At 38.2% G+C, this 21944-nt stretch overlaps 1 protein-coding gene across 2 annotated transcripts in view; it reads left to right on the plus strand.

Annotated features, from left to right (window-relative positions):
- JAZF1 (JAZF zinc finger 1) overlaps positions 1–21944 on the plus strand; it is a 187799-nt gene that overhangs the window by 134202 nt on the left and 31653 nt on the right. The gene's annotated exons all lie outside the window — the stretch shown is intronic.

Consider the following 21944-nt stretch of genomic DNA (forward strand, 5'->3'; position numbering starts at 1 on the left):
TGGACCATATCCATGTTCCAACTTGCCCACAAGTGCACAAACACTTCTACTGGGAAGAGAGTGGTGAGAACAAGCAGGTTGGTGTGGAAAGAAAGGTGGAACCATCTGCCTTGCCTGACAGCAGCAAGGAGTTATGCCAGGCAGGGGGATTGCAAAACCATCACCTCCATAGGGACAGCAGCAGAGTCAGAATCTGGGTCCAGGGAGCTCTGGTAAGAAGGATAATCAGCAATAACTGAACCATTAAAATAACATGTTGTGTCACTGAAATTATTTATTTTTCAATAATTATTCAGTAATTGTAGTGTCACTGACTTCTGACACTTAATATTGATAACATAATGCTGGGTCTTTTTCCCCCCCCACCTTCCTTCCCTCCCTTCCCCTTCCCTTCCTTTTTTCTTTTACTGGGTCCCTTTAGTGCAGTCCTTTAAGATTTGCACTTGGGAGTACAAGCCTATATTAAAAGACATTCCCTGCCCAGGAAGCTGAGTGCCTTGTGTAAACCACAGTGCCAAGGGGCATGTGGGAGCTGGATAAGAGAAACTTGGAACATCCATACAGGTTTACCAGGAGGTGTTGGACGCAGGCTTCTGTTAGTTTTTACTTAGATGGAACTAGTTTGAAATAGGTAATGTCCAGGAAAAGTAAATAATATCTGCAGGTGCTATCTCTTAACCTGGATCCAGGACATACTTGACAATGAGCCTGACTTTTTGGAAACAATAAGCATATTGAATTCAGCATTAGGTTTGAAATGTAGCCAAGCAGACTTAGCTTCATCATATTTAGAATCCCAAACACATAATGGAAAAGAGCTCTGTGGTTTTTAGTGTCACTAACCTAAATATAACAGCTGAATTTTGTTAAAACTATACAAGCAGATACACATTATGTGGTTACTGTTACTCATTCTGTATTTCTACACCCCTACGAGATGCCTGGTCATGGTACAGACATCTGTCTTCTACTCCTGATAACACAAAATGTACTGGTGAGGCAACCACTAGATACTGGATGCTATCCTCACCTGAGGGAGATTTCTTGTAGCCTCTTGCTTTCCAGGAGAATAGCCCCAAGTTACAGTGGCACTGCATCTGCAGGGACTGAGTTTGTGATCTGACATTGAAAATGTCATTTATTTTGGCTACTTCGTTATGAAAAAATAGCAGGTCTGTCAGATGCAAGGCATTAGTAAAATCTTAAATTTCCACAGTTTAACCTTATGGAAAGATAGAGTTACAGTGCAAGAATAGCTTACAGAGGCATGTAATTTTGCAATATTCTTTTGGAAAGGCAAAGTGAAAAGATGTAAGAATGGATGCAGAATCCTATACCCCATTTCCAGCTATTCTTTAGTGACTTTTTGCAAGCATTCACCGTGTCTCATTTGCAAGGCAGTATCCCAGTTGTCACAAGGTCTTGGATGATAACAAAGATGGTAAAGAACAAAAAAACATGAAAACTATTATAGTGTATAAATAGCTTGATTTGATATAGGTTTGGGTTTTTTCAGATTTACCTTTGAAATTGCACAGAGACTGTTTAGAATTACCTGAGAGCTGAGGGGTTGTTATGTGGTTATAGGATGCTCTTGAAAGATGAAAAAGGGGAGAACAGAGACAATCTGACACTGTGATCTTACCTTTCCTATGTGCTTTCTTATGTGCACTAAGTGAGAGATTTTACAGGACAAGTTACGTATTTCTTATGTAAAGCTGTTTCTTCTTATTTTCCTTAGAAGTAGTCTGAAAATCTTTAATGAGAAATGGTTTGGGTTTTTTTTTAAATCAGTTTTGGTTTAGAGAATTGACTACCTAGGACTGAGGCCCTGCCATGCTTTTGGTAAGTGGAGGACCATGTGAACAAGTGGAGAAGGAACTTGGGATCTGAAAATGGATATGCTGTTGCCTAGCTCCAGATGCAATTTGTAACATATGAGAATAATCAAGTCTTGAAAGTGTAAAAGTAGAACAAGAGGTCTAGATGGAAAGCTTAATACTTAAGAGCCAAATAAAATCTGCTGTAGTGGATTATGCTAAAATGTACTAAGAGCAGCCTCTGTTAGAATTATGTTTTATTTTTCATGAGTGTGTAAATTGCAAAGGATTGTCAGCAATAAATTTGGACTTACTTTGATAAAAGACATCTTCTGCAACTTGTGAAATATAATAAAATTCATTAATATGCCATGATTCAAGATTTCTGTAAAGGTTAAGAAAAATATGACTAAACCTAAATAAAATATTATTAATCACGTGTTTATTCTAGACTTTAGACACATTGTACAGCAGTTGCAAAAGTACCAAAAAAATGTTGGCAGAAGACTGTTCCTTAAGTGAAACCAGAGAGCCTTAAATGAAGGCCGAAAGACCTGAAGGAAAGCTATTTAACTGTTAAACATATAAATAATCCCATTAGCATTGGAAAGAGAAATCAAGTTATTCTTTTCAGATTCTGCTATGGCCTTGCAATAAGATGCATGATGTTAAGCACTGCAGAAACTTTTTCTGCGGTGCAAGTCATGACGTGAAGGCCAGGGAATTTCCCACAAGAGCTTGTTATTTGGGCAGTAAGTTTGTTGCTGCTGAAGTTAGTGAGTTGTTTTATGTAGACTTTGTCTTCCTGGCTTTTAGAAATGAACAGTTGTGGGTGTCTGGGTAAGAAGTGCTCTACTGAGGAGGCAGAGAAAACCTAGAACTGTATAAACAAATGAGGAAAATGCATCAGATGTTATGAAGGCAATACAAAAGGACACAGAAGTGTATGTCGGACTACAGCTACACCCAAAAACTCAGATGAGTGGGTTATTACTGAAAAGAAATTTAACAAAACAGTGGGCACGTCATCTCAGAGGTTGGTTGTGTTGCTTATTTTAATGTGTTGTTGCTTTCCCCTGCTGTGTTTGTACGGCACAGTTGGAGAGCATTCCCTATTTGAGTTCAATGAGTAAGGAAGAGAGATTTAGATGCATTCTTGTATTGCAGTGTCACCTATAAGTAAATAAAATAGAAACTAGTTTTGCTTGAAATATCAACAGAGGTTTCCTCCAGCGAACATGTTGCTTGTTTCTCTGCACCGACATCTCTCACACTGTAAGAGATGTGCCTCTGTTTCACTGGTGTATGTGAGAAGAAACTCAGAATTTCCCAGATTCAGCTTAACCTTTATACCAAATTTCAATTTAGTCCTCCCCCACACCCCTTCTCTCATCAGAGTCCTGCGTGTCCTGGTTTTAATTATTTAATGTATTTTTTATTATTATTTTTAATAGAAGACAGTGAGATAGTATCTTATGGACCCAGAAGTGATGATTATCCCAACAGAGAAACCAATTGTGGGTGCTTTCGTCAGTTCCTGGACAATGATGATAGAGGAATGGGAAAAGCATGTTCTGATTCAGCTTTTTATTCCCACATGTAGTTACTCGTTTCTTAGTGATGTTTGTTTCCTTGACTAAAAATTGCAAAACCAAGAACAACAGCGGTGAAATAGGCAGAATATTTGAAAACACTGTATTCCAAAGTGGAAATAAATAGGACATGTAAGGAGCTAAAACTTCGAGCTGATTGTCTTTATTACCCCAGGTTTTGTATTAAAAAAAAAAAGTGGAACAAAACCACCACAGAAACAGCTATTCATCATGTTTCTTAAAAGGCTAGGTTTTATACATAAAAACTTCTGTTTTGCCTAATTGTTAAATTAAATTCTTACAGTGACAGCAGAGTCTTGTGATGACAACAGAGAAGCCCCATGTAAAGGCATCTGTATTACTGATGTTATACACATTTTATGGTCTGCAATTTAGCATATTGGAACAAAAATTCTTACTGTATGTCTTCTGTCCTAAAGGAAATTCTCTGAATTTTGCCTGAAGTGCAAACATGTGGCCTTGTCTTGTACAGTTCTGTAAGTATCTGATAGCAGGGAGGTAGTTTTTACTTGTGGCCTCTTGGGATAAGCTGTATTGCAGCAACAAGTTTAGAGGCTAATTCTGTAGAATCGTGACACTCAAGTGCTTGTTCTCTGTGTACTTTACCTGAAAAATTGTTTGGGAAATTCAGGATTCCTTTTCCTACTTTGCCTTTGCTGTGTAATTTCTCTGGCAGATTGACTCAGAATTTTGTAATAAAAAATGGGGGGTGGAGGAGGGAGTGCTAACGTAGAGGGTAAAATGAACCGTGATGTGAAAGATTTCTAATTTTGTTGGTGGTATCTTGTTGACCACTATCTGGTAGTTGATATTGAGAAGCTGTTCACAGAAAATAGGGATTAGACTGTCTGGGGAAGGCTGAGCTGCCTACCGCTTTAATCAATGGGGAGAGAGGTTCTTCTCAAGGAGATAGTTTAGACTAGCCAAATTAATCCCTTCTGTCTGCATCAAAGACAATATCAGTGCAGTGGAGTAAACCAGCCAGATTAGCTGAGTGAAGTACAGTGGGCTGGAGAGGTAGATTAGGAGGTTAATGTGTGTTGCATGGAGGTGAGTTGGTGTGGATTTGGAAAGATTAACTTGATCTCGGTAGCTAATGGAAAGCAGTTCTTCCCAAACACACAGCCGTGGTTTCCTGCTTGTTTCACGGAGTAGCAGCTCTGTGAACAGGCCCCTGATCAATTATCTGTATCAAGGTTTATGAAGTTTTTGATAGGACAGGATGGATCCTTATGGTTCCACTTTGCCTTATTTCAGGTGTAACACGGTCAGGGAAGTGCCCTTACCATGTCTGCAAGGGAGTTGTAGGCAGAAGTGAGTTATAGCCTGAACTCTGTGACTTTGAAGTAGAGAATGTATTCTAGAAAAACATCCAATATGAGTTTGAAGCCAAATGAAAAACTTCATTTTGCTTAGTAAATCTTCCTTGCTGTTAACTAGGTATCATTTTTTTAAAAATTTGAAGTCAGAACGTTTCCAATTGCCATCCATTAGATAATGTTACCCCTCTGTTTATTTAAAAGTAAGGGCCTTTATGTATGTTTATAATCCACATTGAATGATCACTAATTTATTCTTCGAAAAGTTAAGAGCTTTTGTGGCTGTTGTGGTGTCTGTGAGCTCTGGGGAAGACTCCTTTTTTTAATGGGTAAAAATTATGAAGAGTTATTTTCCAATTTCTAATTTGCTGTGATAGCCAAAGGCTTAAGAAGACAAGTCAACCACTGCATCAACTCTTGGAAAGAAAATCAACAGAACATGTCTATCTGGTTTAGCACTAGATTTTGGCAGACACACAGCATTCTCAGTAGTGAGCCAATTATTATGGATAATAATGTTTTAGCTTGCGTAGATTGGTTTTTTTAGAGTATTCCCAGCTAATGATAGTCATTAATCCATTGGTAAAGTGAGTCTTGAGCTTTTTGTTATGATCTCTATTTTTGTTTTGTTTACTTGAATGTATTTTTAATGTGATAACAGCCAGATTGTTTTTGAAAGCCTGATGTCATGGCTGATTGAACTGTTCCGTTTCTTCCATTAGCTCTTGTCTGCTCATCACTGCCATTATTACTATGAGTAGCTTCCCTCCTCCACTCCTACATCAGTTTTGTGGTTGGGGGACAGGTGGGTTAGTGTTCAAAGGTCTTGATTATTTCCTCTCAAAGTTTGCTTTAAATTTTATGCTTTTCATGTTCATGTTTCTGCCATTAAATTGTGACACTGTGTCACTGCTATGCTAAAAATTTTCAAATTTTATTTTCTCCTAATCCTAATCACCTGTCCTCTCCCATATTCTGAATGAGGAAAGAACTGGTGTCATAGAAATTATGCCCTGATGCATAAGAGTTTGCAGTGGTACCCCTGTGAAGGATAAGGGAACAGTCTGTAGATGTTGCTGGAACTTTAACCCCATAAACTGTGCTAGCTTTTATGCAGCTCCCAATCTCTTGGCAGTCCAGTGCGCTGAGGCATGTTGTGTACTGAAGTGTTTCTTCTGTTGTGCAGTGTCAGATCAGACTGAGCCAGGGTGATGCTCCCCTCCAACTGGGAAGTTACTGGGAGAGTCAAATGATCATAGTCTAGAGAGTTTTCTCACTGAGTTCATAGGCATACATGGACATGCTGTAGTTTTTAACTAGAGATTTGGGCAATGCCTTACTAACCCTCGTGATTTCGGGACAGTTAGAAGGGGATAGATGTTTGGAATGAGAATGTCATTATATCTATTTATTTCTTAACACTGAGTTTCCATTGGAGTAGTCAAGTTTTAACCAACCCTCCTTTTCTGTTATCATGGGACTATTGTCCCTAGGACCTTAACTCCTCCTAATTTCTCTGTCCTTCCCAGTCTGCACATTTTGATTTACCTTTACAGCTTCTTGTTGCTCATCAGGCTGCCCTACGTTGTTTTGAGTTGCTGCTGATAAGAATTGTGAATACCCTCAGTATCAAGTCCTTCTATGGCGGCAGTCCCATCTTACTCCACTTACCTTGGCTCCCACTCAAGTGCTGTTGTGACCTTGATGGTTTTATTCTGCTGTGTTGCAGGATTTGAGCAGTGCTGAAGCTTGTGGGTGTTTGGTTTTGATCCTGCAAGTTTCTGAGCACCTCGTGCAAGTGTTTTCAATTACTCCAGTGTCAGTGGGAGATGGGGATAAAAATGATGCTGAGCAGCTCCAGCAACTTACTGCCATGTCACCCCTGCAAACAGACCAGGATGTGTCTCTGTGAAGTTTATTACCTAAGGATAAAGGAGTTAACTTGGGGAGAGAGAACTTTTGGTGCTAAATGTCACAGTTTTTACTGCAAATATCCATTTATCAATTTTTTAATTTATTTATTTTTCAGTGCTTTACAATAATTTTCAACAAAAGCAAATGAAAATATTACATCTTTTTTGGACTTTTGGTGCCACTAGGATAAAAAATGCTCCAGCTCAGTAGTATGTTTAGCAATATCCAGACTAATTCTGAAACATTTAATCTGAAAATGTTATTTAGAGTTATCAAAATAGAGTCAAGTGTTTGACAGCTTTGCAGTAATTACTCCACAGCTATTGAAAAGTGATTGCATCTGTTTGTTTTTAATAGGAAAACAGGGCTTTTGGACAAATACAGAAATCCCTGTAAGACTTTATTTGCATCTAAATTAATAACTTTTATTATTCTTATTTTCATGGTTGTCATAAAAAATATTATTTTTATTAAATTTATATTTTGCTTTTTAAAATTCAGGCCTTTATGAGCTTTCCTTTTTAACAAAAAGTATGGATCCTGCATATAGGATTTTGTTGCCCTTTCCTCTCAATTATGCAGCACAATAGACATGAGTTACTATGGGAGTGGAAAGGAGTTTAAGTATTTTAATTGATTATATGTGAGCGTTTACATGCAACTCCCACAGGAAAATACTATAAAGGCAATTTCAGAATTCTTCCTTTCAGAGAAAGTGGTCTGTGTCGAGGGGCAAGCCTACCTGAGTGATCCAGAAGTTCTCGAGTAAAATTTGTGTGCAAAGCACTGTTGCTATATTGTTTAATCTATATATAATCTGTATATGTTGCTATATTGTTTAATCCTGCTTTATAATTCTTTATTATAAAGAAGTGACAGTTCAAGTAAAAATTGGCTTCCATGAATGAAGAAGGGTTTGATAAAATCAGTTTGAATAAAAAGAAGACAGTTTATCAGACAGCTTTTGCATTTGCAGATATTAAACAAAAACTCCTTCCTTTGAATTGTTTCTTTGTCCCCCTCCACTGTGAAAGACTGATTAGAACTGTCTTTCAGAGTTTCTAGGAAGTAATCTCCAGGAAAAATTATGAAATATTTACTATCATTGTATTCCATAATTTCTATAAAAATTAGTTTTTGAAAGTCCACTCTAAATCATGATCTGAACTCTACCTGGAGCATATTAATAGAACAGCTTTTAAAATTTTTTGGATTGATAAACAGAAATTAAAAAAAAAAATTCATTTTGGGGAGCTGGCCTTAGAAACAGCTAAAACATTTTTGAGAATTAAATTATTTGAAGATTTAAAGCTCTTGCTTAAAGTTTTGCAAGAAGCAAAGTGTTTTGTGTCAGTGTGCTATCCTGAAAGTGTTGATTTTTTTACCATAGGTGTTGATTGATTGATAAAAAGCATTAGGGTTTGCTATTATTGCCTTATATTGACAGCAGTCCATAGGTTGTTTTCCAGGCCTGTAGGTTGTAAAATGACTCCTCTCGTGCTGGACATAAGTTTTGGGGAAGATAGAAAAGGACACATATCTCTTCGGTCTCTCAGTATTTGGTAGCTAGTTCATGTGGTAGGAATATGCCAAAGTAGACTTGGAAGGTGGACAGAGAGGGAAGGAGAGTGGGAAGGTTTAATAGATTTTTAGCCCTGTGAACAAAATTAAATCTGAAGGTCAGTATGCCAAAGATATTTCTTTAAGTCCTCATCTCCAAAGAGAGTACTATGTTAATATGTAAAGCAAGGTTTGTGAAATTTTTGTGACAAGTAAGCAACAAGAAGTTATTTCATTGTCTGCCTTTTATCTCTCTTTCTACCTGGCATTGCTGACACGAGAGAACTGCATCTTGCCAAGGGGCCACTTGGCCCAGGTCAGGGCTCTGGGTGAGACGAACAGCTGAGGAATGCCCTCATATAGGTTCATGTCTGATGCTCCGGGCAAAAGTGGGAACAAACCTTGGCCCTGTGCCTTTCAACCCAGACAGTGGATCTCAACCCAGACAGTGTGGCAGTTTTGCAGACCAGAGTCAACACTCAATATATTCTTAGGCCATAATGCACCAAATTTTACCCTCTGGCTTCTAATGAACTCCTGTTTAGTATAATTTTGTAGACCATCAAGGAACCACTAAGCACACACTTGTGGGAACCACTGTGCGAGCTGAGAGGGCCAGAGGTTTCAAGTCCCTGTAGTTGGTGGGGCCAGCTATTAAAGATGGCTAATGTTTGCACTGAGGTTGTTGGTGTGATTTAGGATCTGCATAGGATGAGCGGGAATTTGCATTTAAAGCATTTTCTTAGACTAGCTTTTTGCAGGTGGTTGAAATAAAACTGGAATTCAAATATGCGTTGCAACATACTGTGGCGTGGCGAGCTTAGGTACTGACTGAAGAATGGAAATAGTGGTAGTGCTGTTATGAGGCTGTTTCCAAAATTTCTCTGCCACATTCCCTCTGTTTGGCAGTCTTTTGAGAAGCAGAAAGGGATGCAGGTGAATATCTTGCATGCATGATCTCGTACCTCACTAATGACAACCTCAGAAATTCAAAAATCATGTCAGACATTATCACACTTTATTATGGTTATATCAAAACTTGATTGATATTTAAGTTTCTCTTTTCTTACTTTCTGGGGTTTGAGCTCTTAAGATTTCTCAGGGTGTATTTGCAAACTTCACTGGAGTTTAATGAACATTTTAAAAATCTAAAACTACAGTATAGGGTTTAGAACATTTTCTGTCTTTATGTAAGTGCCATAGTCCACTTCTCAAAACAGATTCTTTCATCAGGGCTTAGCTTAGAGAACCATCCAAATCACACAAACTGATAATTCTGCTGTGTGTGCTGAATCCTATTAGGTATGTGCTGCATGACAAAGGTCTCTCCAAAAGTCATATTATCTTGGCCACAAACTTCTAAACTTCATTATTTAATTTTTTTGGCCCTCAAAAGCAGTGATTTCACTTGGCTGTTAAAAGGAAAAAGCATATACATGTATGTTTAATATGCAGGTATATATTTAATTCATATGGATGCATGTAATAGATGCATGTATATGTGTATCTATGTATATATGTGTATATATATATATTTAGGAACAAATTATAAGCAACAATACAGTGCTACTTAAATTCAGGACATGGATTACTAACCAGGACAGAAGATCTAAACTGGAGCAGGGGTGTGAAACAGAGAAGGCTGAGATCAGAAGGGCCCAAAATCAAAAGGAGTGGTGGAATGACATTGGTAATGCAGAGAATATGCATGTCACTTGTGCGCAGCAAAGTTGTTGGAAAACAAGGAAGAAATGCAAGTATGAGTTGATAATATATGTAAATGTGATTGGAGTGTAAAGAATGGAAGTGTAAAAGGTAGAGGTCTGATCTTTTCCAGAGAGTGGTAAGTGGAAATGGTGATAAATTCAGTAAATTACAAAAAAAGCTGCAGAGATTCACTGGAGAAAGGTCTCCATTTAATTATTTTTGTTATATGTATTCATATAGCATCAAAACCTGCAGAAAGAACAAGGAAGAATACAAATTATATATCTTGGCACACAAACAGCTTAAAAGTAATACAGATTATAGCAGTCCCTGGATACCAGCTGGAGTTTGAGCTAAGATAGATATTGCTTTAGACAGCACCCTGTGCACATGCCATGTGTGTTTCTGTATTTTATATGCCGACATTGTAGGAAGACTTATTTCATGTTGTTGAAAATAAGAAGTGAATGATAGTGCTTTTGAATTCCTCTGGAGGGTGTGAGAGGTTAGACAGTTGTACTGTTCCCTTTGTGCCGGGTGCTGCTGGTGTTGTTTCTGAAGGTGAAGGTTTTAGGACAAGAGGCAACAGGCAGAAAGTAATGCACAGGAAGTTCCACCTGAACATGAGGAAGAACTTCTTTACTGTGAGAGTGACCATGCACTGAAACAGGTGGCCCAGAGTGGGCTGTGGAGTCTCCCTCATGGGAGATATTCAGTAACTGTCTGGATGCAATCCTGTGTCATGTGCTCTAGGATGACCCTGCTAGAGCAGGGAGGTTGGACCAGATGACCTGATAGTCCCTTCCAACTCCACCCATTCTGTGATTCTGATTCTGTGAAGCAGAGAAAGACTTTAGATTTTTTTTCCTCGTTATTGTCACTGAAGAGAGTTTCACATTTATGGTTCTCTAAAGCATCCTTAGGGTGACCAAATCTGTGGTACTTTTGTGGAATGCAAGCTGAGAAGACCTGTCTACTCCACTGAGACCCCTTCCCTCGCATCACATGGCATCATAAACCCACACTTCGAAAAAGCTAGATCTTCAGGGCATCCGGAATTCACAGATGCTGTTGGCACGGACTTTCCACCACCCCACGATGTGTACTTTCCCGCCTTGCCGTGGCCTACAGCCCTTTTCGGACCCTTCTGGAGGAGGCCATGCTTAATGGAGGGGCAAGCAAGTAGGCAGCTTGTTTTGGGGCAGCAAGGCGGGACAGATGTCTGGGAGGTGATGTGAGGTGGTTCAGATGGGCGGTGATGTTGGGCAGTGGGGCGGGAGGATGGATGTGAGGTGGTTCGGATGGGCGGTGATGTTGGGCAGTGGGGCGGGAGGATGGATGTGAGGTGGTTCGGATGGGCGCTGATGTTGGGCAGTGGGGCGGGAGGATGGATGTGAGGTGTTGCGGGCGGCGAGGCAGCAGCAGCCTGCAGAGGGCTCTGTGACACCACGTTTTCCCCGGCCAAGTGCGGGGCGGGAGGGGGGAAGGGAGCGCTGGGATAACGCTTCCAACAGTCTGGTCTTAGTCTGGTAAACAGACTAGGAATTGTGGGCTAAGTCCTTTTCCTCAGGCTTTGCACCAAGGCTGAGATCAGATGACTCAGTCCGGACTCATTATTTTAATAGCCTACAGCTAGTTCACATAGCAGCAGGAGTCCACAAAAAAGGCATTTAATTGTTGAAACTCAAACTGGTACATTGTAACTGCAGATTATAGTATTCAGATTTAAGTGATTCAAGTAATTTATAAAGCTTTTGCACAAGCAAACTGAAAGTTAAAATACTGATATTGTAATAAAAAGTAAATAAAACATACTTTTGTACATTAAGACCCAATTAAAGAGCATGATTTCATTTAACAAACTTAAAACAGGCAGGTGATATTTGCCAACATTACTACAGCTGTGTTTTACATTAGGAAATTAATTAAAATAGTCATTTATACTTTTTTCCACTTGGAATTCTTAGACCTTTCTGTATTACACCATCTATTTTCTCTTCAATCATTGTGTTGGGGTGCATTTGTAACCTCACTTAGCAAGCTGCATCATGACTTTGGGGGATTTTTCCCTTACCTAATGAAAAAACAGCTTTCTGCAATAACGCCAGCGAAGCAGATCAAACAGGGCTGAAGGAACTTCCCTGCTGTCTGCCTGAGAGGCAGCGCATTGTTAGTTATTCAGATGTCAGTCCTTTTCTTCCGCATCCTAGCAGGGTTTCGCTGGTTTCATCAGATCACTCCGAGCTGGAGGTGGGAGGGTGGCTGCCAGCAAGGGATGCAAGGGAATGGTTTCCTGTTAGACTGAGCAAAACCGGGGGATTTACTGCACTACCCCATACGTGCCTGGGTCTGGTGCAAGAGCACACCCTGAGACTAACGGGAACGAAATTTTAAAATGCAAATGAGTGTTCTGCTTTTATACCTCACAGATGAATAATGGGACCCCAGGAGTTATTCTTGATTCTTTGGTACTTCCCCCTCCCCAAACTGCTAATACAGTGATTACATAATGAACGGTTAACTTTGTCAGTCAAATCAGCTTAAAGCATAGAAAGGTACATTTTTTAAAATATCGCATAATTACAGAAACTAGAGTTCATTCTTCCATTTGTATGAAAGAGCAAACACCCGTGTGATGATTATCTACTTCCTTCTCTGCTTTTCCTTGTCTACCTTTACCTGAACTTTCTTGCCTTTTAAGAGGAATCTTTCGATTCAGCTGTTTTATGGACGTGTGACTGATTGCAGCAGAGTCTGGAGGACTGGGAACATTCAATTTGCCATTTTAGTGGGACTGAGTTGTTTGTAAGTTGCTATCGTCCTCTCAAACAACTCACGATGCCTGAAAACTTGGTTTATTAAGACCAGACATTTCACATTCCTAATGTTAAGATTGCTGCAATTTTCCATTATAAGCTTTACACCCCACCCAGTCCTCTGAATACAGATTTATAAATCGGTTTTAAAAAATGCTTTTCCATCTAAATCTTCACTTACATTTCAAGCTTTGGAAAGCACCTTTTGAGCTGAATGCTCTTTCTCATCTGGAGGATTATGTTCTGCATCAGTGTTTTCCCAAACAGATTTAATGTTTCTTTAAAGATAAAATCAAACAGTGAATGCATTGTAAACTACTGTGGTGTCTTTGTGTTTGAAAGGTTTTAAGAATTAATTTATTATGAAGCTTATTACCAAAAATTTTCTCTTTGTCATATTTTTGTTGAATGGATATTCTGTATTGCTTACTGTATTGATGCTGCTGGAGGAGCCAGTGCAGACAGTATGTGATACATTTCTGAAAGACTGAAAAATGTATTGGTTAATGTGTTTGAATAATACTGTGTAAAATCCTGAAGATTGGCTTATTTGTGCAGATTGATATTATATATCCTTAGAGTTAATAAGCAATGCTTTTTGATTATATCTATTTTTAAATTCTTGTGTGATGAATCCGTCTTTGGGTGTTGACTTGAATTCTCAGAAGAACTCGACACAAAATGACACAAGAATACCAGACATAAATGGAACATTACCAGAATAAAATATCTGACATTTTAGCTCCCTGCTTCTTAAAGTTAGAAGTCCTTGAGGCATCAATAAAATGAAACCAAGTCCAACAGTAAAAGTGTGTGTCATGCATACACAGATCTATTTCTACATAGGGCTGACTGAAAGAAATTGTTTTTATATAAATAGTTACAATAAACTCTTCAACAAGGAAAGAGGGCGGACCAGTAATGGAAAAAAATACATTATTTTAGGTTAAGCACATATGAACGTAAAACATCCTACTGGAACTAGGCAATTTGACAATATTGGAGCCTGTACAGAGAGCCAGAGCGGGGCTGGTACAGTACTTAGTCTCACATAAGAACTATTATGAGATTAGAGTCAAATTTAGGAGATATAGACCCTTTATTTTTAGTCCATGAGCAGCTTAATTCGGTCTTCTCCAAAGAGATTGATAATTTATTATTATTTATTATAATTCTACAAATAAGAAGCAAACACAATTTAACCCCCTTGTACTTTTATCTCACTAAAATAAAAGTTAAATTTTTACTCTGCCTTCAAGAATTTTGCACTTCGTTATTATGAAAGCCTGGAGTAGTCTAGTAAGTCATAAAATATGAAATTACAATATTTAAAATATTTAAATTTAATAACTGATAGCTTAATTTAGAGTATCGCTGATAAGATGCCATCAATACTCTTTCATCTGAAATAGTGTTTACTCATACTAAGAAAAATAATTTTAGGGTTTTGTATATGTGATGCAGATTTAAAAACTGTCAGTGTGCATTTTTTAAATTATGCAGTTTAAAAAATATTTTAAATGTTGAAATACTTCTTTTCATTTCATGTTATTTATGTCTACTAAGATTCTCATTTTGGGCTCTATAATGTTTTATGGCTGTGTGACATTACATTTTTCCTGTATGTTAACAAGGATATGAACTGAAATGTAAGGATTCACGACATTATATTCAACGATTAATTAAGCAATAATCCATGAGGTATTTGTTGTTAACAGCAGGCGATGACTGGTTCATTCGTTAATGGCCATAAGCAAAGCCAAGGCTGATGTATGTCCTAATAAACCTGTTTGTGAATGCAGGGAGGAGGATTTTTGAAGTGAGGACTGATACATTACACTAAAGGCAGGGGTTTGCTGCAGCAGCTTAAAAATCTGTCCTAAATACAAGAAAGTCTGCGAGTGTTTTACACCATCCGAATGCTCTTGGCAAAACTCTGGAATGAGTTTGATAAGGAGTAAGTTGATGTCAAGGCAGAACACAGCATAGTAAGCATTTTCATCGGATGTGCCTGCGAGGGTTATCGTGACTTTTTAAACTCTTCTTCATTTGTAGCAGAGGTGACAGTATCATGACAAACAGCAGCTGCCTTCCTGCTAATTACCTCCTTCAGGTATCTCTTTTGCTTAACTGTTGCCTCTCACTCTATGGAAATTACAGAATCTTGAAGCTGCAGCTAAGTTATAGCTCCTTTCTGCAACTCGCTGATTCACTTCAAAATAGGGTGGAAAAAACTGGGGAAGGAGTGGGAGGGGAAAGGAAGAGAACTAGCAATATGTTTCTAATGTTTTGGAAATTACTGTTGCTCTTCTAAGTTGATTTTGGTGAACTCTAATTTTGTTCCTTTTAAACACAGAAGTGTCATTTGTTTGTTTTAATGTCAGAAGGATGATGTGGGCTTCTCCTTGCGTCCCTGTCAGCAGTCGAGGGGATAAGTAATGAGTTTTCATTATGAATGAAATATCTAAAATAAGACTGCATCTGTCCTGATTACGTTACTGTTCTAATATTATCTATCCAGTGTGCATTTTTTCTGTTAATTTAAAAAGAATACAAACTAAAATGCAGCCCTTTTGCATTTGCTTCATTACCTACGCAAATTCAAGAAAGAAAAGGCCAAAGTACCATGTTGCTTAAAAAACAGACAAAAACCTAAAAAAATTCCTTCTTTGGAAGATTCAGAACATTATTTTTTAAAGTAAACAGCTATTTTTTATGGTGGAGTGGACATACAACACTGATTTGTTTGGCATTTTTTAATTTTAAATTAAATATTACTTGAAAAGTAGATAGAGGAAAATAAGTATAAGCAGAATAAAGGAGAAGGGGAAAAAACATAGAATAAAGGAGGGAAAAAGCCCACATATTAACATTAATATACTATGTATAAAAATCATTTAATATATTTCATATAATAATAATTGTAAAATGGAAAGCTAGGGCTCATGTCCAGTATTTGGTATTTATATTAACGTAAGTATGAAATGTTATTCACACTGACATTTTTTGTATATTCCCAAAATCGAGATACTAAATTTTTTTCCATTACTTTTGGCAGTGCCTTGTTTTGATTGCCAGAGCCTAACACTAAAAAAGTTTTACATTAGGCAAGAATATGGTTTGGGATGGGTAGATAATTGCTGCTTTATTTTTATTCTGTTTGAGTGGTAATAGATTATTTGGCATATCACCGTCCATTAGCTCCACTTACATATTTATATATGAAATTACTCAATCTTCTGAATCAATTTTCCATGCTAGAAGCATGGAATGTCTTCTTGGTGAATATTTTATTGTGTCTTATTGTATCTTTTAAGAACATGTGAGGAGCAGGCAACTGAAGTAAACCCACTGAACTCTTGGTCGTACTGAGCAGATTTCCTAAGGTTGCAGCCTCGAGTCTACTGACCGTAATGAGTGTGACTGCATGTTGTGTTAGACTCTTTCAGCGATGAGGCAGAAGTGTAATTTAACTTCTTTTTAAGGTACACATGCATCCTAATAATCTCTACTACATTTGTTAAAGATGCACATAGTCAGGAAGATATGTATTATACTGTAGTTGATTTTGTGGCAGTAGTATTTCTACATCTTGAGAGAATTGTTTAAATAATGGAAATGAAAGAATTGTACCAGCAATGACTTATCCCTAAGGCTAATAATAAAAAGAAATCTGATTCTGTTCTGTCTCTCTAAGATACTCATCAGTTTGTCATAAATATTCCTTATTTAGGACATACAGAAAGCTTTCAGTACAGGAGTCTGAATTCAACTGGCACTGAGAATGAACACTGAATTCCTTTCTAAGACCTGATCTCAGTGAATGTGCATGCGTGGCTGTTTCTGCCATAAATACTGGGCTGGAAGAGTTCTTTTCAGAAACTTGAAAATGCCCTTTAATGATCTGTTTGATCTGGTTAGTGCATCTTGTGAAACATGATTCAGGTTTGAGAGGATAATTGAGAGGGGGTTATTATTTTGTGCTGTTTCTTCTTGACTTTTTATGTTTTTGTGAAATCAGAAAAAAGGCAAGACAATCAAAAGGGAGTTTTGTATGAATCATATGTGTTAGCACAATGCAAATACTCTGTAATCTAAATAGTGTGGAGGCATGTGTGTGCTTTTGCATGGTTTTAATGGGGCTTTTTCACACTGATGTTTCTTTTTAAGGTTTTGCCAAAACTGTAATAAAAAATCTCTAAAGAAAAAAGGTTGTTGCTAGCTTCTGTGAAGCTCGCAGAATACTGTACAGAGCTGGAGAATACTTCTGTTTCCCCCACACTACAAAGAATGGTATATGAAAGTGCTCAAGGGTGTTCATCAAATTATTTGAGTTGATGGATGGTATGAAACTTGCTCATATATTTCTTTCCTCATTATCACATAAATAGCATGGCAAGGCATTACTGGGGACATTGACTGGTTTTGTTTTGACCCAGTATTGTTCAAGTACAACTGAGAAAAGCCTTTCATCCTTTCCAGGAGACAAGACAGCCTACTGCTGAACTCCCACCATTTAGATTTCACTGGATTTCTCCTTAACCTGACAGCAGTTCAATTTAACAATTGTCTTTTTCTTTTAGCACTGGCTAAATCAAACTGCTTTCCTTTATCTTTTCTTGTAAATGCAGCAAAAGGTGTGGAGGACAGTCCAAAACTGATGGGTCCACAGAGTCCCGTCCTATGAAATCAGGTCATGCCTTGAGAAGGATACTCCTAATCCCTCTTCAAAATAGAGTTCTCCTGAAGTTTTAAAAGTGCTTTCCATCCTAACCTTTTTTTTTTTTTTTTTTTTTTTTTTTTAACCTAAACAATATAATGAGGAAGACTGGGAGCTGAAATTACCATCCCCACCTCCTTATTTCTCTTGGTACAGCACTGACGAAGAATTGCATAAATATCTTGAGTCAAAATGGGAAAAGCTTGAGGGGTAAAGCAGATACAACAAGCACCTTGCTCTGATGTTTATAAAGAGCAGCAGGAGAAATAATGTGTGGCTTTCATGTATGTATGTAGTTAAGTATGTAGTATGTAGTTGAGTCAGCGTGTGCCCCATCTGTCACGTAAGTCTGGCTACTTTCTATCTAAATGAAATACTACCAGAAGGCAGCACAAATCTGTTATAAAGCACCATGGATTTTTTTTTTCTCTTCTTTCCAGTTGGTCTTGCAGTTGACCAAGTGTTGGGTTAAGGAGCAGTCTGCTGAAATGCAAGTGGTGGAAGCTCAGCGTGTTCTCATGTTCTGGACGAGGTGATGGGCTTTCCCAGTACACGTTAGCCAAATTTAGGCAAACATGAATATGAGCTAAATGTTACTATCAGTGGTTTTCCGTAATTATCTGTGTGATAATGAGAAAGGGTCAGAACTAATTCTGTTACAGTATCTTTTCCTGTTGTGAGCTAGTACTAGTTATCAGTGGTGAGGCACAGGACAGGGTATATTTGTTACTGTTAGGTGGTGCTGTAAATTTTTTTAAGCTTATGTGCAGCTGGACAGTGTTGTGGAGCAATCCTGGGCTCAAACCTCTGTTTTGTGTAAAGTTGAAAACAATCCACCTCCCATCTCTTTTCTGTGTATGCGGTAACTGGAGAACAATAGACTTGTGATTGTGACTTATCCTCTATTGGTATATGTTTTAGAGACTAGATCATGAAGAAATCATATGTAGAAAATTAATATTCAAACATAACCAGGTAGCTGTGATGCACCTTCTTCACTGTCAGTGTAAATGTCTGTGGACACAGAAGCAGAGCTGCTCCAAGAAGGGCTAAATTCTTGCATCAACTAGCTTTAGCAGCAAAGAAGAGGAGGAGAGGGTACCTCACACCCTCCTGAGCATTATCAAGAATATACATTCTGAAGAGCAACCTGGGTATTTTTTCCCTTACAATTTATTTGCAACTCATTTTTGTAACCCTTACCCTCAGTCTGGATGTATGAGTCCAGAGCTCTTAAACTTTCTTAGAATTTTGTGTAGCATATGTTTTATCATAAACGAACTCTGACATCATCATGTGAGTCACACTGGGGCATTATCATGAAGCAGTGCCTGCTAATAGCACAAGGAAGTTTCTGAGAACGTGTTCCACTTCTGTTCATTCTTGATTCCAAAGCTTTTGGGGGTGACAAGACTTAGAAATATTGCAAAGGTGTGATTTGAAAAGGCTTTTTTGAATTTGGACATAGCCTCTGCTTTTTTGTGACTTTTTATATTGGTAACAACAGCTAATGCTGTTTGTGTTATATTGCCACCTATATGAAAGGTTGTGCAACACTTTCCATTATAAGACTGTTTCAGTTGCTTATTGTGTTGCCAGCATTCATCTGTTTGGGCTGAAATTTTCCATGCTGGGTGTCTCCTTCAGGCTGAATTTCTTGGGAAAGTTTCAATAAAAATACTCAACCATTCCAGGGAATGAGAAGAGGGGGGAAAACTGTATTTTTCTGCAAGCACTTGATTCAGAACTCATTGGACATACATATTTTGGAGCAGGGAGTTGAATTATTAGGACGGCAAAAGGGTGAAGGAGATAAAAATGGGTGTAGAAAAGATCTCTTTCTAAAGAGTTCGCTCCTCCCTGATGTTATGAACCATTGGCAAGACAGCACATGAACACCATGCTTTTCAAAACAGGGTCAGTGAATGTCTGGGAGCTGAATAACACTGCTTGTTTCGCTGCATCTACGCGGCGTATTCATTTTGGGGAGAGAGGCTTCTGCGGTGTAAACAAGATCCTATGCAACAGGGAAGGTGACTGAAATCTTCATAATGGTAGAACTGGAGGGTCAGGTTTATGTGGATAAGAATAATTTGAAAATAGCAGAGGTAGATTTGCTCAGTAAGAAGATGGATCTGAGGATGGTGAGAGAGACTATCAAGGAGATGGGATTTAACCTAAGTGCTCTTACAGCAGTCTTTGTTAGTTCCAGTTCATTTTCTGTTTCCCAGGCATCTTGTGCATTTAAATGAGGCAGAGAAAATTGCATGCAGTCATGTAATTTAGAGACCAGTATTCAACCTTAATTCCTGCATGTTTCATTCCTGAACATTTGATGTTACAACCATAATGTACTTTCAACATGAAAATTAAAGCCTGACTTGGAAATGTTATTTTATGATCATCATTAAAATGCTTATATTGTAAGATATGAAGAACACCACCATAGTTAGACACATGTGCAATACAGCATTTTAATTAAAATACTGAAAAATGTTCTCTTTTAATCCATTTAGACAAGTTTTCTTTTCAAAAACATAGCACTTGCAGTGCTTCAGCAAACATGTATGGGACTATTTGGATCTGAAAAGGTTAAGTCCATACTTAAGATATCAGAAACTAAACTTTCCACAGACTGCCTTCCATTTCTCTCAGGTTCGCAGTGTAGACAAAAAATGACATTTTGGAATATACTTTACGTGCATAGCCCAAATGTAGTGAGTTAGGAGGACAGGGAAAAGTTTCAGCTGTAACTTCAGATTTTCCTGATTTTTATGGACTTCAACCAGACTGGTTATACCTCAATGTTATTTTAACATTGTTATTTGTGGCAGAGTTTGCTAAAGAGCAGCTTTCGTGCTGCTACTTTTAATATCTCAGAGTTGAGGTTATCTTCCAAGTTTTCAAGAATTTATAATGTTACCATAACATTTTCTTTAGGAATAAGGCTTCCCATCTAGAAGCAAGCATACATCATACTACAAATTGCAAAAATAGTGAATTAGACTTTTCCTAGTTAGAGGAAAGCAAATGTGTACCGAATGCCCATTTTATTAAGATTCTTTTAGTTCTTTTTTCTTGAATGAAATTACACTTATATTTGAGGACGGCTTTGACAATGTCATCTGCACCCTTGTTTGAAGAAGAGAAATTTAGCACTCAACTGTTACTATGGATATCTGCATTTAAAATATTAACTTAATAAAAATGCCATATCTAGGTTTGACATGATGTATTGTTGTCTCAGTTCAAAGAAGATAAGCTGTCATGTCACATACCTGTTTATTAATGTCTGTGGATTGTGTGTTGATGTTACATACCATGGCAAAAATCCACTTATTAGTGCCTTCATGGTATGGATGGACAGGATACATCTTTATTGCTCTAATGGTATGTAAAAGTTTATACCACAGTGTTTTGAGGCTATGTTAAAGTACACGAATCTCTTTTGGAAAAAGTCTGGGGTTTTCGATATCTAAGCCAAAATTTTCTTTCATATTTGGCATAAATGCCTAAACCCTAGGTTTCTTCCTTTCTCCCTCACCCTTTCCTATGCACCTCTTACTGTTCCACCAGAGCTGTTTTTTCTCAGAGATCTCTTCCTAAGTGCAGTCAGGATGGGACTCAGCCAGTAGAATCTACCCAGCTCCCACCCAGTCAGCCCCAGTGTTGCAAGCCAGTCACAAAATGTTGGGTTTCTATGGAGTCTGGATGAATATATTGATTATATTAATTTAAACTGTTGGTTTAGGCCCAGAGAAGAAACTGGACTGTCCTACAGCACCATGTTGCAGATGCTATGGCAGTTATTACGTATTGCTGTGAGACCCAGTGGGACCTGATGGTCATGTTCAGTGCAGTTCAGTCGTGGTACTGTGGTCTGCAGAATCAGTTTGTCCAACCAGCCTGTGGCCTGAGCCTTCATATGATGTCAGGATATAACCTGTGAACCAGATGACCGGTGTGGCAGCATCTCCTCTGCTTCCCTGTCCTCAGGGTCTGCTGCTCTTCCTTGGGAGCTAAAGGTGGTCCTCTGTTGGATTCTGGATATGCATCAGTGGTTGCTTGTGATATGATAAGGAATGTGAAGTCACACAACAGGCAGTTTGGTCACATAGCAAATACAATTGTCACATAAAGAGAAATTTGGTAGATTGATGCATTGGCCCCTGCTAGCAGCCAAGTACCCACACAGCTGCTTGATCATCACCTAAAGCTTGTGTCTCAGCTAAAGCCTGATTTACTCTGTCTAACTGGGTCAGACAAATGCCTGTGTGTAACTTAACTTTTTATTTTGTACCACGTGCAAGTGCATATTGTTTTTATTCACTGACAGGTGTAGTTTGTACTTAGCCTGAAGAACAGAGGACTCTTCTGACAAGGTGATTTACTTTAGCCTGTGTTCCTAGGAATCCTTCAAATGGCTTCATATGCAGTGGAAGGGAAAGACAAAGGACTAAAATGTCACTTGAATG

The sequence above is a fragment of the Myiozetetes cayanensis genome, unplaced genomic scaffold (genome assembly GCF_022539395.1).
Source record: "Myiozetetes cayanensis isolate MyiCay16 unplaced genomic scaffold, myiCay2020 scf1, whole genome shotgun sequence".
Classification (NCBI taxonomy): Eukaryota; Metazoa; Chordata; class Aves; order Passeriformes; family Tyrannidae; genus Myiozetetes; species Myiozetetes cayanensis.